A 17,866-nucleotide genomic window follows, 5' to 3' on the forward strand; every position below is an offset into this window, starting at 1 on the left:
GCTGTGAAGAACGGCACGATAAAAAAGTCACACTATAGCATGTCGTCTATAATATGATAAAAAAGTCACACTATAGCGTGTCGTCTATAATATAATAAAAAAGTCATACTATAGCATGTCGTCTATAATATAATAAAAAAGTCACACTATAGCGTGTCGTCTATAATATAATAAAAAAGTCACACTATAGCGTGTCGTCTATAATATGATAAAAAAGTCACACTATAGCGTGTCGTCTATAATATAATAAAAAAAGTCACACTATAGCGTGTCGTCTATAATATGATAAAAAAGTCACACTATAGCGTGTCGTCTATAATATGATAAAAAAGTCACACTATAGCGTGTCGTCTATAATATAATAAAAAAAGTCACACTATAGCGTGTCGTCTACAATATAATAAAAAAGTCACACTATAGCGTGTCGTCTATAATGTAATAAAAAAAAGTCACACTATAGCGTGTCGTCTATAATATAATAAAAAAAAGTCACACTATAGCGTGTCGTCTATAATATAATAAAAAAGTCACACTATAGCGTGTCGTCTATAATATAATAAAAAAAAGTCACACTATAGCGTGTCGTCTATAATATAATAAAAAAAAGTCACAATATAGCGTGTCGTCTATAATATGATAAAAAAGTCATACTATAGCGTGTCGTCTATAATATAACAAAAAAGTCACACTATAGCGTGTCGTATATAATATAATAAAAAAAGTCACACTATAGCATGTCGTATATAATATAATAAAAAAGTCACACTATAGCATGTCGTCTATAATATAACAAAAAAGTCACACTATAGCATGTCGTATATAATATAATAAAAAAGTCACACTATAGCATGTCGTCTATAATATGATAAAAAAGTCATACTATAGCGTGTCGTATATAATATAATAAAAAAGTCACACTATAGCGTGTCGTCTATAATATGATAAAAAAGTCATACTATAGCATGTCGTCTAAAATATGATAAAAAAGTCATACTATAGCGTGTCGTATATAATATAATAAAAAAGTCACACTATAGCGTGTCGTCTATAATATAATAAAAAAGTCACACTATAGCGTGTCGTCTATAATATAATAAAAAAGTCACACTATAGCGTGTCGTCTATAATATGATAAAAAAGTCACACTATAGCATGTCGTATATAATATAATAAAAAAGTCACACTATAGCATGTCGTCTATAATATGATAAAAAAAGTCATACTATAGCGTGTCGTATATAATATAATAAAAAAGTCACACTATAGCGTGTCGTCTATAATATAATAAAAAAGTCACACTATAGCGTGTCGTCTATAATATGATAAAAAAGTCACACTATAGCATGTCGTATATAATATAATAAAAAAGTCACACTATAGCATGTCGTCTATAATATAATAAAAAAGTCACACTATAGCGTGTCGTCTACAATATGATAAAAAAGTCATACTATAGCGTGTCGTCTATAATATAACAAAAAAGTCACACTATAGCGTGTCGTCTAAAATATGATAAAAAAGTCACACTATAGCGTGTCGTATATAATATAATAAAAAAGTCACACTATAGCGTGTCGTCTATAATATGATAAAAAAGTCACACTATAGCGTGTCGTATATAATATAATAAAAAAAGTCACACTATAGCGTGTCGTCTATAATATGATAAAAAAAGTCACACTATAGCGTGTCGTCTATAATATGATAAAAAAGTCACGCTATAGCGTGACGTTTAAAATATGATAAAAAAAAAGTCACACTATAGCGTGTCGTCTATAATATGATAAAAAAGTCACACTATAGCGTGTCGTCTATAATATAATAAAAAAAGTCACACTATAGCGTGTCGTCTATAATATGATAAAAAAGTCACTACAGCGTGTCGTCTATAATATAATAAAAAAGTCACACTATAGAGTGTCGTCTATAATATAATAAAAAAGTCACACTATAGCGTGTCGTCTATAATATAATAAAAAAGTCACACTATAGCGTGTCGTCTATAATATAATAAAAAAGTCACACTATAGCATGTCGTCTATAATATAATAAAAAAGTCACACTATAGCGTGTCGTCTATAATATGATAAAAAAAAGTCACACTATAGCGTGTCGTCTAAAATATGATAAAAAAGTCACACTATAGCGTGTTGTATATAATATAATAAAAAAGTCACACTATAGCGTGTCGTCTAAAATATGATAAAAAAGTCACACTATAGCGTGTTGTATATAATATAATAAAAAAGTCACACTAAAGCATGTCGTCTATAATATGATAAAAAAGTCACACTATAGCGTGTTGTATATAATATAATAAAAAAAGTCACACTATAGCGTGTCGTCTAAAATATGATAAAAAAGTCACACTATAGCGTGTTGTATATAATATAATAAAAAAGTCACACTAAAGCATGTCGTCTATAATATGATAAAAAAGTCACACTATAGCGTGTCGTATATAATATAATAAAAAAGTCACACTATAGCATGTCGTCTATAATATGATAAAAAAGTCACACTATAGCGTGTCGTCTATAATATGATAAAAAAGTCACACTATAGCGTTTCGTCTATAATATGATAAAAAAAGTCACACTATAGTGTGTCGTTTAAAATATGATAAAAAAGTCACACTATAGCGTGTCGTCTATAATATGATAAAAAAGTCACACCATAGCGTCTCGTCTATAATAAAATAAAAAAAGTCACACTATAGCATGTCGTCTATAATATGATAAAAAAGTCACACTATAGCGTGTCGTCTATAATATAATAAAAAAGTCACACTATAGCGTGTCGTCTATAATATAATAAAAACGTCACACTATAGCGTGTCTTTTTAAAATATGATAAAAAAAAGTCACACTATAGCGTGTCGTCTATAATATGATAAAAAAGTCACACTATAGAGTGTCGTCTATAATATCATAAAAAAGTCACACTATAGAGTGTCGTCTATAATATAATAAAAAAGTCACACTATAGCGTGTCGTCTATAATATAATAAAAAAGTCACACTATAGCGTGTCGTCTATAATATGATAAAAAAGTCACACTGTAGCGTGTCGTCTATAATATAATAAAAAAGTCACACTATAGCGTGTCGTCTATAATATAATAAAATAAGTCACACTATAGCGTGTCGTCTATAATATAATAAAAAAGTCACACTATAGCGTGTCGTCTATAATATAATAAAAAAGTCACACTATAGCGTGTCGTTTAAAATATGATAAAAAAAAGTCACACTATAGCGTGTCGTCTATAATATGATAAAAAAGTCACACTATAGAGTGTCGTCTATAATATCATAAAAAAGTCACACTATAGCGTGTCGTCTATAATATAATAAAAAAGTCACACTATAGCGTGTCGTCTATAATATAATAAAAAAGTCACACTATAGCGTGTCGTTTAAAATATGATAAAAAAAAGTCACACTATAGCGTGTCGTCTATAATATGATAAAAAAGTCACACTATAGAGTGTCGTCTATAATATCATAAAAAAGTCACACTATAGCGTGTCGTCTATAATATAATAAAAAAGTCACACTATAGCGTGTCGTCTATAATATAATAAAAAAGTCACACTATAGCATGTCGTCTATAATGTAATAAAAAAGTCACACTATAGCGTGTCGTCTAAAATATAAAAAAGTCATACTATAGCGTTTCGTCTATAATATGTTAAAAAAGTCACACTATAGCGTGTTGTCTATAATATAATAAAAAAGTCACACTATAGCGTGTCGTCTATAATATGATAAAAAAGTCACACTATAGCGTGTCGTCTATAATATAATAAAAAAAGTCACACTATAGCGTGTCGTCTATAATATGATAAAAAAGTCACTACAGCGTGTCGTCTATAATATAATGAAAAAGTCACACTATAGCGTGTCGTCTAAAATATGATAAAAAAGTCACACTATAGCGTGTCGTATATAATATAATAAAAAAGTCACACTAAAGCATGTCGTCTATAATATGATAAAAAAGTCACACTATAGCATGTCGTCTATAATATGATAAAAAAGTCACACTATAGCGTGTCGTCTATAATATAATAAAAAAGTCACACTATAGCGTGTCGTCTATAATATAATAAAAAAGTCACACTATAGCGTGTCTTTTTAAAATATGATAAAAAAAAGTCACACTATAGCGTGTCGTCTATAATATGATAAAAAAGTCACACTATAGAGTGTCGTCTATAATATCATAAAAAAGTCACACTATAGAGTGTCGTCTATAATATAATAAAAAAGTCACACTATAGCGTGTCGTCTATAATATAATAAAAAAGTCACACTATAGCGTGTCGTCTATAATATGATAAAAAAGTCACACTGTAGCGTGTCGTCTATAATATAATAAAAAAGTCACACTATAGCGTGTCGTCTATAATATAATAAAAAAAGTCACACTATAGCGTGTCGTCTATAATATAATAAAAAAGTCACACTATAGCGTGTCGTCTATAATATAATAAAAAAGTCACACTATAGCGTGTCGTTTAAAATATGATAAAAAAAGTCACACTATAGCGTGTCGTCTATAATATGATAAAAAAGTCACACTATAGAGTGTCGTCTATAATATCATAAAAAAGTCACACTATAGCGTGTCGTCTATAATATAATATAAAAGTCACACTATAGCGTGTCGTCTATAATATAACAAAAAAGTCACACTATAGCGTGTCGTTTAAAATATGATAAAAAAAAGTCACACTATAGCGTGTCGTCTATAATATGATAAAAAAGTCACACTATAGAGTGTCGTCTATAATATCATAAAAAAGTCACACTATAGCGTGTCGTCTATCATATAATAAAAAAGTGACACTATAGAGTGTCGTCTATCATATGATAAAAAAAAGTCACACTATAGCGTGTCGTCTATAATATAATAAAAAAGTCACACTATAGCGTGTCGTCTATAATATAATAAAAAAGTCACACTATAGCATGTCGTCTATAATGTAATAAAAAAGTCACACTATAGCGTGTCGTCTAAAATATAAAAAAGTCATACTATAGCGTTTCGTCTATAATATGTTAAAAAAGTCACACTATAGCGTGTTGTCTATAATATAATAAAAAAGTCACACTATAGCGTGTCGTCTATAATATAATAAAAAAGTCACACTATAGCGTGTCGTCTATAATATAATAAAAAAGTCACACTATAGCGTGTCGTTTAAAATATGATAAAAAAAGTCACACTATAGCGTGTCGTCTATAATATGATAAAAAAGTCACACTATAGAGTGTCGTCTATAATATCATAAAAAAGTCACACTATAGCGTGTCGTCTATAATATAATATAAAAGTCACACTATAGCGTGTCGTCTATAATATAACAAAAAAGTCACACTATAGCGTGTCGTTTAAAATATGATAAAAAAAAGTCACACTATAGCGTGTCGTCTATAATATGATAAAAAAGTCACACTATAGAGTGTCGTCTATAATATCATAAAAAAGTCACACTATAGCGTGTCGTCTATCATATAATAAAAAAGTGACACTATAGAGTGTCGTCTATCATATGATAAAAAAAGTCACACTATAGCGTGTCGTCTATAATATAATAAAAAAGTCACACTATAGCGTGTCGTCTATAATATAATAAAAAAGTCACACTATAGCATGTCGTCTATAATGTAATAAAAAAGTCACACTATAGCGTGTCGTCTAAAATATAAAAAAGTCATACTATAGCGTTTCGTCTATAATATGTTAAAAAAGTCACACTATAGCGTGTTGTCTATAATATAATAAAAAAGTCACACTATAGCGTGTCGTCTATAATATGATAAAAAAGTCACACTATAGCGTGTCGTCTATAATATAATAAAAAAAGTCACACTATAGCGTGTCGTCTATAATATGATAAAAAAGTCACTACAGCGTGTCGTCTATAATATAATAAAAAAGTCACACTATAGAGTGTCGTCTATAATATAATAAAAAAGTCACACTATAGCGTGTCGTCTATAATATAATAAAAAAGTCACACTATAGCGTGTCGTCTATAATATAATAAAAAAGTCACACTATAGAGTGTCGTCTATAATATGATAAAAAAGTCACACTATAGCGTGTCGTCTATAATATAATAAAAAAGTCACACTATAGCATGTCGTCTATAATATAATAAAAAAGTCACACTATAGTGTGTCGTCTAAAATATGATAAAAAAGTCACACTATAGCGTGTCGTATATAATATAATAAAAAAGTCACACTAAAGCATGTCGTCTATAATATGATAAAAAAGTCACACTATAGCGTGTCGTATATAATATAATAAAAAAGTCACACTATAGCATGTCGTCTATAATATGATAAAAAAGTCACACTATAGCGTGTCGTCTATAATATGATAAAAAAGTCACACTATAGCGTTTCGTCTATAATATGATAAAAAAGTCACACTATAGTGTGTCGTTTAAAATATGATAAAAAAGTCACACTATAGCGTGTCGTCTATAATATGATAAAAAAGTCACACCATAGCGTGTCGTCTATAATAAAATAAAAAAAGTCACACTATAGCATGTCGTCTATAATATGATAAAAAAGTCACACTATAGCGTGTCGTCTATAATATAATAAAAAAGTCACACTATAGCGTGTCGTCTATAATATAATAAAATAAGTCACACTATAGCGTGTCGTCTATAATATAATAAAAAAGTCACACTATAGCGTGTCGTCTATAATATAATAAAAAAGTCACACTATAGCGTGTCGTTTAAAATATGATAAAAAAAAGTCACACTATAGCGTGTCGTCTATAATATGATAAAAAAGTCACACTATAGAGTGTCGTCTATAATATCATAAAAAAGTCACACTATAGCGTGTCGTCTATAATATAATAAAAAAGTCACACTATAGCGTGTCGTCTATAATATAATAAAAAAGTCACACTATAGCGTGTCGTTTAAAATATGATAAAAAAAAGTCACACTATAGCGTGTCGTCTATAATATGATAAAAAAGTCACACTATAGAGTGTCGTCTATAATATCATAAAAAAGTCACACTATAGCGTGTCGTCTATAATATAATAAAAAAGTCACACTATAGCGTGTCGTCTATAATATAATAAAAAAGTCACACTATAGCATGTCGTCTATAATGTAATAAAAAAGTCACACTATAGCGTGTCGTCTAAAATATAAAAAAGTCATACTATAGCGTTTCGTCTATAATATGTTAAAAAAGTCACACTATAGCGTGTTGTCTATAATATAATAAAAAAGTCACACTATAGCGTGTCGTCTATAATATGATAAAAAAGTCACACTATAGCGTGTCGTCTATAATATAATAAAAAAAGTCACACTATAGCGTGTCGTCTATAATATGATAAAAAAGTCACTACAGCGTGTCGTCTATAATATAATGAAAAAGTCACACTATAGCGTGTCGTCTAAAATATGATAAAAAAGTCACACTATAGCGTGTCGTATATAATATAATAAAAAAGTCACACTAAAGCATGTCGTCTATAATATGATAAAAAAGTCACACTATAGCATGTCGTCTATAATATGATAAAAAAGTCACACTATAGCGTGTCGTCTATAATATAATAAAAAAGTCACACTATAGCGTGTCGTCTATAATATAATAAAAAAGTCACACTATAGCGTGTCTTTTTAAAATATGATAAAAAAAAGTCACACTATAGCGTGTCGTCTATAATATGATAAAAAAGTCACACTATAGAGTGTCGTCTATAATATCATAAAAAAGTCACACTATAGAGTGTCGTCTATAATATAATAAAAAAGTCACACTATAGCGTGTCGTCTATAATATAATAAAAAAGTCACACTATAGCGTGTCGTCTATAATATGATAAAAAAGTCACACTGTAGCGTGTCGTCTATAATATAATAAAAAAGTCACACTATAGCGTGTCGTCTATAATATAATAAAAAAAGTCACACTATAGCGTGTCGTCTATAATATAATAAAAAAGTCACACTATAGCGTGTCGTCTATAATATAATAAAAAAGTCACACTATAGCGTGTCGTTTAAAATATGATAAAAAAAAGTCACACTATAGCGTGTCGTCTATAATATGATAAAAAAGTCACACTATAGCGTTTCGTCTATAATATGTTAAAAAAGTCACACTATAGCGTGTTGTCTATAATATAATAAAAAAGTCACACTATAGCGTGTCGTCTATAATATGATAAAAAAGTCACACTATAGCGTGTCGTCTATAATATGATAAAAAAGTCACACTATAGCTTGTCGTCTATAATATAACAAAAAAGTCACACTATAGCGTGTCGTCTATAATATGACAAAAAAGTCACACTATAGCGTGTCGTCTATAATATAACAAAAAAGTCACACTATAGCGTGTCGTCTGTAATATAATAAAAAAGTCACACTATAGCGTTTCGTCTATAATATGATAAAAAAGTCACACTATAGTGTGTCGTTTAAAATATGATAAAAAAGTCACACTATAGCGTGTCGTCTATAATATGATAAAAAAGTCACACCATAGCGTGTCGTCTATAATAAAATAAAAAAAGTCACACTATAGCATGTCGTCTATAATATGATAAAAAAGTCACACTATAGCGTGTCGTCTATAATATAATAAAAAAGTCACACTATAGCGTGTCGTCTATAATATAATAAAAAAGTCACACTATAGCGTGTCTTTTTAAAATATGATAAAAAAAAGTCACACTATAGCGTGTCGTCTATAATATGATAAAAAAGTCACACTATAGAGTGTCGTCTATAATATCATAAAAAAGTCACACTATAGAGTGTCGTCTATAATATAATAAAAAAGTCACACTATAGCGCGTCGTCTATAATATAATAAAAAAGTCACACTATAGCGTGTCGTCTATAATATGATAAAAAAGTCACACTGTAGCGTGTCGTCTATAATATAATAAAAAAAGTCACACTATAGCGTGTCGTCTATAATATAATAAAAAAGTCACACTATAGCGTGTCGTCTATAATATAATAAAAAAGTCACACTATAGCGTGTCGTTTAAAATATGATAAAAAAAAGTCACACTATAGCGTGTCGTCTATAATATGATAAAAAAGTCACACTATAGAGTGTCGTCTATAATATAATAAAAAAGTCACACTATAGCGTGTCGTCTATAATATAATAAAAAAGTCACACTATAGCGTGTCGTTTAAAATATGATAAAAAAAGTCACACTATAGCGTGTCGTCTATATGATAAAAAAGTCACACTGTAGAGTGTCGTCTATAATATCATAAAAAAGTCACACTATAGCGTGTCGTCTATAATATAATAAAAAAGTGACACTATAGAGTGTCGTCTATCATATGATAAAAAAAAGTCACACTATAGCGTGTCGTCTATAATATAATAAAAAAGTCACACTATAGCGTGTCGTTTATAATATAATAAAAAAGTCACACTATAGCATGTCGTCTATAATGTAATAAAAAAGTCACACTATAGCGTGTCGTCTAAAATATAAAAAAGTCATACTATAGCGTTTCGTCTATAATATGTTAAAAAAGTCACACTATAGCGTGTTGTCTATAATATAATAAAAAAGTCACACTATAGCGTGTCGTCTATAATATGATAAAAAAGTCACACTATAGCGTGTCGTCTATAATATGATAAAAAAGTCACACTATAGCTTGTCGTCTATAATATAACAAAAAAGTCACACTATAGCGTGTCGTCTATAATATGACAAAAAAGTCACACTATAGCGTGTCGTCTATAATATAACAAAAAAGTCACACTATAGCGTGTCGTCTGTAATATAATAAAAAAGTCACACTATAGCGTGTCGTCTATAATATGATAAAAAAGTCACACTATAGCATGTCGTATATAATATAATAAAAAAGTCACACTATAGCATGTCGTCTATAATATGATAAAAAAGTCATACTATAGCGTGTCGTATATAATATAATAAAACAGTCACACTATAGCGTGTCGTCTATAATATAATAAAAAAGTCACACTATGGCGTGTCGTCTATAATATGATAAAAAAGTCACACTATGGCGTGTCGTCTATAATATGATAAAAAAGTCACACTATAGCATGTCGTATATAATATAATAAAAAATCACACTATAGCATGTCGTCTATAATATAATAAAAAAGTCACACTATAGCGTGTCGTCTATAATATGATAAAAAAGTCATACTATAGCGTGTCGTCTATAATATAACAAAAAAGTCACACTATAGCGTGTCGTCTAAAATATGATAAAAAAGTCACACTATAGCGTGTCGTATATAATATAATAAAAAAGTCACACTATAGCGTGTCGTCTATAATATGATAAAAAAGTCACACTATAGCGTGTCGTATATAATATAATAAAAAAAGTCACACTATAGCGTGTCGTCTATAATATGATAAAAAAAAGTCACACTATAGCGTGTCGTCTATAATATGAAAAAAAAGTCACGCTATAGCGTGACGTTTAAAATATGATAAAAAAAAAGTCACACTATAGCGTGTCGTCTATAATATGATAAAAAAGTCACACTATAGCGTGTCGTCTATAATATAATAAAAAAAGTCACACTATAGCGTGTCGTCTATAATATGATAAAAAAGTCACTACAGCGTGTCGTCTATAATATAATAAAAAAGTCACACTATAGAGTGTCGTCTATAATATAATAAAAAAGTGACACTATAGCGTGTCGTCTATAATATAATAAAAAAGTCACACTATAGCGTGTCGTCTATAATATAATAAAAAATTCACACTATAGAGTGTCGTCTATTATATGATAAAAAAGTCACACTATAGCGTGTCGTCTATAATATAATAAAAAAGTCACACTATAGCATGTCGTCTATAATATAATAAAAAAGTCACACTATAGCGTGTCGTCTATAATATGATAAAAAAAAAGTCACACTATAGCGTGTAGTCTATAATATAATAAAAAAGTCACACTATAGCGTGTCGTCTAAAATATGATAAAAAAGTCACACTATAGCGTGTCGTATATAATATAATAAAAAAGTCACACTAAAGCATGTCGTCTATAATATGATAAAAAAGTCACACTATAGCGTGTCGTATATAATATAATAAAAAAGTCACACTATAGCATGTCGTCTATAATATGATAAAAAAGTCACACTATAGCGTGTCGTCTATAATATGATAAAAAAGTCACACTATAGCGTTTCGTCTATAATATGATAAAAAAGTCACACTATAGTGTGTCGTTTAAAATATGATAAAAAAGTCACACTATAGCGTGTCGTCTATAATATGATAAAAAAGTCACACCATAGCGTGTCGTCTATAATAAAATAAAAAAAGTCACACTATAGCATGTCGTCTATAATATGATAAAAAAGTCACACTATAGCGTGTCGTCTATAATATAATAAAAAAGTCACTATAGCGTGTCGTCTATAATATAATAAAAAAGTCACACTATAGCGTGTCTTTTTAAAATATGATAAAAAAAAGTCACACTATTGCGTGTCGTCTATAATATGATAAAAAAGTCACACTATAGAGTGTCGTCTATAATATCATAAAAAAGTCACACTATAGAGTGTCGTCTATAATATAATAAAAAAGTCACACTATAGCGTGTCGTCTATAATATCATAAAAAAGTCACACTATAGCGTGTCGTCTATAATATAATAAAAAAGTGACACTATAGAGTGTCGTCTATCATATGATAAAAAAAAGTCACACTATAGCGTGTCGTCTATAATATAATAAAAAAGTCACACTATAGCATGTCGTCTAAAATATGATAAAAAAGTCACACTATAGCATGTCGTCTAAAATATGATAAAAAAGTCACACTATAGCATGTCGTCTAAAATATGATAAAAAAGTCACACTATAGCGTGTCGTCTATAATATGATAAAAAAGTCATACTATAGCGTGTCGTCTATAGTGTGATAAAGAAGTCACACTATAGCATGTCATCTATAATATGATAAAAAAGTCACACTATAGCGTGTCGTCTATAGTGTGATAAAGAAGTCACACTATAGCATGTCGTCTATAATATGATAAAAAAGTCACACTATAGCGTGTCGTCTATAATATGATAAAAAAGTCACACTATAGCGTGTCGTCTAAAATATCATAAAAAAAGTCACACTATAGCGTGTCGTCTATAATATGATAAAAAAGTCATACTATAGCGTGTCGTCTATAATATAACAAAAAAGTCACACTATAGCGTGTCGTCTGTAATATAATAAAAAAGTCACACTATAGCGTGTCGTCTATAATATAATAAAAAAAGTCACACTATAGCGTGTCGTCTATAATATAACAAAAAAGTCACGCTATAGCGTGTCGTCTATAATATAATAAAAAAGTCACACTATAGCGTGTCGTCTATAATATGATAAAAAAGTCATACTATAGCGTGTCGTCTATAATATAATAAAAAAGTCACACTATAGCGTGTCGTCTATAATATAATAAAAAAGTCACACTTTAGCATGTCGTCTATAATATAATAAAAAAGTCACACTATAGCGTGTCGTCTATAATATAATAAAAAAGTCACACTATAGCGTGTCGTCTATAATATAATAAAAAAGTCACACTATAGCATTTCGTCTATAATATAATAAAAAAGTCACACTTTAGCGTGTCGTCTAAAATATGATAAAGAAGTCACACTATAGCTTGTCGTCTATAATATAATAAAAAAGTCACACTATAGCGTTTCGTCTATAATATGATAAAAAAGTCACACGATAGCGTGTCGTCTAAAATATGATAAAAAAGTCACACTATAGCGTGTCGTCTATAACATGATAAAAAAGTCACACTATAGCGTGTCGTCTATAATATAATAAAAAAGTCACACTATAGCGTGTCGTCTATAACATGATAAAAAATTCACACTATAGCGTGTCGTCTATAACATGATAAAAAAGTCACACTATAGCGTGTCGTCTATAATATAATAAAAAATTCACACTATAGCGTGTCGTCTATAACATGATAAAAAAGTCACACTATAGCGTGTCGTCTATAATATAATAAAAAAGTCACACTATAGCGTGTCGTCTAAAATATGATAAAAAAGTCATGCTATAACATGTCGTCTATAATATCATAAAAAAGTCACACTATAGCGTGTCGTCTACAATATAATAAAAAAGTCACACTATCGCGTGTCGTCTATAATATAATAAAAAAGTCACACTATAGCGTGTCGTCTATAATATGATGAAAAAAGTCACACTATAGCGTGTCGTCTATAATATGATAAAAAAGTCATACTATAGCGTGTCGTCTGAAATATGATAAAAAAAAGTCACGCTATAGCGTGTCGTCTATAATATGATAAAAAAAGTCACACTATAGCGTGTCGTCTATAATATGATAAAAAAAAGTCACTATAGCATGTCGTCTATAATATGATAAAAAAGTCACACTATAGCGTGTCGTCTATAATATGATAAAAAAGTCACACTATAGCGTGTCGTCTATAATATGATAAAAAAGTCACACTATAGCGTGTCGTCTATAATATGATAAAAAAGTCACACTATAGCGTGTCGTCTGAAATATGATAAAAAAAAGTCACACTATAGCGTGTCGTCTATAATATGATAAAAAAGTCACACTATAGCGTGTCGTTTAAAATATGATAAAAAAAGTCACACTATAGCGTGTTTGTCTATAATATAATAAAAAAGTCACACTATAGCATGTCGTCTATAATATGATAAAAAAAGTCACTATAGCGTGTCGTCTATAACATGATAAAAACGTCACACTATAGCTTGTCGTCTGAAATATAATAAAAAAGTCACACTATAGCGTGTCGTCTATAATATGATAAAGTCACACTATAACGTGTCGTTTAAAATATGATAAAAAAAAGTCACACTATAGCATGTCGTCTATAATATGATAAAAAAGTCACACTATAGCGTGTCGTCTATAATATGATAAAAAAGTCACACTATAGCGTGTCGTTTAAAATATGATAAAAAAAAGTCACACTATAGCATGTCGTTTATAATATGATAAAAAAGTCACACTATAGCGTGTCGTCTATAATATGATAAAAAAGTCACACTATAGCGTGTCGTCTGAAATATGATAAAAAAAAGTCACACTATAGCGTGTCGTCTATAATATGATAAAAAAGTCACACTATAGCGTGTCGTCTGAAATATGATAAAAAAAGTCACACTATAACGTGTTTGTCTATAATATAATAAAAAAGTCACACTATAGCATGTCGTCTATAATATGATAAAAAAAAGTCACTATAGCGTGTCGTCTAAAATTTGATAAAAAAGTCACACTATAGCGTGTCGTCTATAACATGATAAAAAAGTCACACTATAGCATGTCGTTTATAATATGATGAAAAAGTCACACTATAGCGTGTCGTCTATAATATGATAAAAAAAGTCACACTATAGCGTGTCGTCTGAAATATGATAAAAAAGTCACACTATAGCATGTCGTCTATAATATGATAAAAAAGTCACACTATAGCGTGTCGTTTAAAATATGATAAAAAAAGTCACACTATAGCGTGTTTGTCTATAATATAATAAAAAAGTCATACTATAGCATGTCGTCTATAATATGATAAAAAAAAGTCACTATAGCGTGTCGTCTATAACATGATAAAAAAGTCACACTATAGCTTGTCGTCTGAAATATAATAAAAAAGTCACACTATAGCGTGTCGTCTATAATATGATAAAAAAGTCACACTATAGCGTGTCGTTTAAAATATGATAAAAAAAGTCACACTATAGCATGTCGTCTATAATATGATAAAAAAGTCACACTATAGCGTGTCGTCTATAATATGATAAAAAAGTCACACTATAGCGTGTCGTTTAAAATATGATAAAAAAAGTCACACTATAGCATGTCGTTTATAATATGATAAAAAAGTCACACTGTAGCGTGTCGTCTATAATATGATAAAAAAGTCACACTATAGCGTGTCGTCTGAAATATGATAAAAAAAGTCACACTATAGCGTGTCGTCTATAATATGATAAAAAAGTCACACTATAGCGTGTCGTCTGAAATATGATAAAAAAAGTCACACTATAGCGTGTCGTCTATAATATGATAAAAAAGTCACACTATAGCGTGTCGTTTAAAATATGATAAAATAAGTCACACTATAGCGTGTTTGTCTATAATATAATAAAAAAGTCACACTATAGCATGTCGTCTATAATATGATAAAAAAAGTCACGATAGCGTGTCGTCTAAAATATGATAAAAAAGTCACACTATAGCGTGTCGTCTATAACATGATAAAAAAGTCACACTATAGCATGTCGTTTATAATATGATAAAAAAAGTCACACTATAGCGTGTCGTCTATAACATGATAAAAAAGTCACAGTATAGCATGTCGTCTAAAATATGATAAAAAAGTCACACTATAGCATGTCGTCTAAAATATGATAAAAAAGTCACACTATAGCATGTCGTCTAAAATATGATAAAAAAGTCACACTATAGCATGTCGTCTAAAATATGATAAAAAAGTCACACTATAGCATGTCGTCTAAAATATGATAAAAAAGTCACACTATAGCATGTCGTCTAAAATATGATAAAAAAGTCACACTATAGCATGTCGTCTAAAATATGATAAAAAAAGTCATACTATAGCATGTCGTCTAAAATATGATAAAAAAGTCACACTATAGCATGTCGTCTAAATATGATAAAAAAGTCACACTATAGCATGTCGTCTATAATATGATAAAAAAAGTCACACTATAGCGTGTCGTCTATAATATGATAAAAAAGTCACACTATAGCATGTCTTCTAAAATATCATAAAAAAAGTCATACTATAGCGTGTCGTCTATAATATGATAAAAAAGTCATACTATAGCATGTCGTCTATAATATAATAAAAAAGTCACACTGTAGCGTGTCGTCTATAATATAATAAAAAAGTCACACTATAGCGTGTCGTCTATAATATAATAAAAAGTCACACTATAGCGTGTCGTCTATAATATAATAAAAAAGTCACACTATAGCATTTCGTCTATAATATAATAAAAAAGTCATACTATAGCGTGTCGTCTATAATATAATAAAAAAGTCACACTATAGCGTGTCGTCTATAATATAATAAAAAAGTCACACTATAGCGTGTCGTCTATAATATAATAAAAAAGTCACACTATAGCATTTCGTCTATAATATAATAAAAAAGTCACACTATAGCGTGTCGTCTATAATATAATAAAAAAGTCACACTATAGCATTTCGTCTATAATATAATAAAAAAGTCACACTATAGCATTTCGTCTATAATATAATAAAAAAGTCACACTATAGCGTGTCGTCTATAATATAATAAAAAAGTCACACTATAGCATTTCGTCTATAATATAATAAAAAAGTCATACTATAGCGTGTCGTCTATAATATAATAAAAAAGTCCACACTATAGCGTGTCGTCTATAATATAATAAAAAAGTCACACATAGCATTTCGTCTATAATATAATAAAAAAGTCATACTATAGCGTGTCGTCTATAATATAATAAAAAAGTCACACTTCAGCGTGTCGTCTAAAATATGATAAAGTCACACTATAGCGTGTCGTCTATAACATGATAAAAAATTCACACTATAGCGTGTCGTCTATAACATGATAAAAAAGTCACACTATAGCGTGTCGTCTATAATATAATAAAAAAGTCATACTATAGCGTGTCGTCTAAAATATGATAAAAAAGTCATACTATAACATGTCGTCTATAATATCATAAAAAAGTCACACTATAGCGTGTCGTCTATAACATGATAAAAAATTCACACTATAGCGTGTCGTCTATAACATGATAAAAAAGTCACACTATAGCGTGTCGTCTAAAATATGATAAAAAATTCACACTATAGCGTGTCGTCTATAACATGATAAAAAAGTCACACTATAGCGGTGTCGTCTAAAATATGATAAAAAAGTCACACTATAACATGTCGTCTATAATATCATAAAAAAGTCACACTATAGCGTGTCGTCTACAATATAATAAAAAAGTCACACTATAGCGTGTCGTCTATAATATAATAAAAAAGTCACACTATAGCGTGTCGTCTAAAATATGATAAAAAAGTCACACTATAGCGTGTCGTCTATAATATAATAAAAAAAGTCACACAATAGCATGTCGTCTATAATATGATAAAAAAAAGTCACACGATAGCGTGTCGTCTAAAATATGATAAAAAAAAGTCACACGATAGCGTGTCGTCTAAAATATGATAAAAAAGTCACACTATAGCGTGTCGTCTATAACATGATAAAAAAGTCACACTATAGCGTGTCGTCTATAATATAATAAAAAAGTCACACTATAGCGTGTCGTCTATAACATGATAAAAAAGTCACACTATAGCGTGTCGTCTATAACATGATAAAAAAGTCACACTATAGCGTGTCGTCTATAACATGATAAAAAAGTCACACTATAGCGTGTCGTCTAAAATATGATAAAAAATTCACACTATAGCGTGTCGTCTATAACATGATAAAAAAGTCACACTATAGCGTGTCGTCTAAAATATGATAAAAAAGTCATACTATAACATGTCGTCTATAATATCATAAAAAAGTCACACTATAGCGTGTCGTCTACAATATAATAAAAAAGTCACACTATAGCGTGTCGTCTATAATATAATAAAAAAGTCACACTATAGCTTGTCGTCTAAAATATGATAAAAAAAAGTCACACTATAGCGTGTCGTCTATAATATAATAAAAAAGTCACACTATAGCGTGTCGTCTATAATATGATAAAAAAGTCACACGATA

At 29.3% G+C, this 17,866-nt stretch overlaps 1 protein-coding gene across 3 annotated transcripts in view; it reads left to right on the forward strand.

The window, feature by feature from the left end:
* col12a1b (collagen, type XII, alpha 1b) overlaps nucleotides 1-17,866 on the forward strand; it is a 114,630-nt gene that overhangs the window by 85,606 nt on the left and 11,158 nt on the right. The gene's annotated exons all lie outside the window — the stretch shown is intronic.

Source organism: Embiotoca jacksoni, unplaced genomic scaffold, assembly GCF_022577435.1.
Source record: "Embiotoca jacksoni isolate LCO1_2020_lvr unplaced genomic scaffold, fEmbJac1.0.p SCAF_73, whole genome shotgun sequence".
NCBI classification, from domain to species: Eukaryota; Metazoa; Chordata; class Actinopteri; family Embiotocidae; genus Embiotoca; species Embiotoca jacksoni.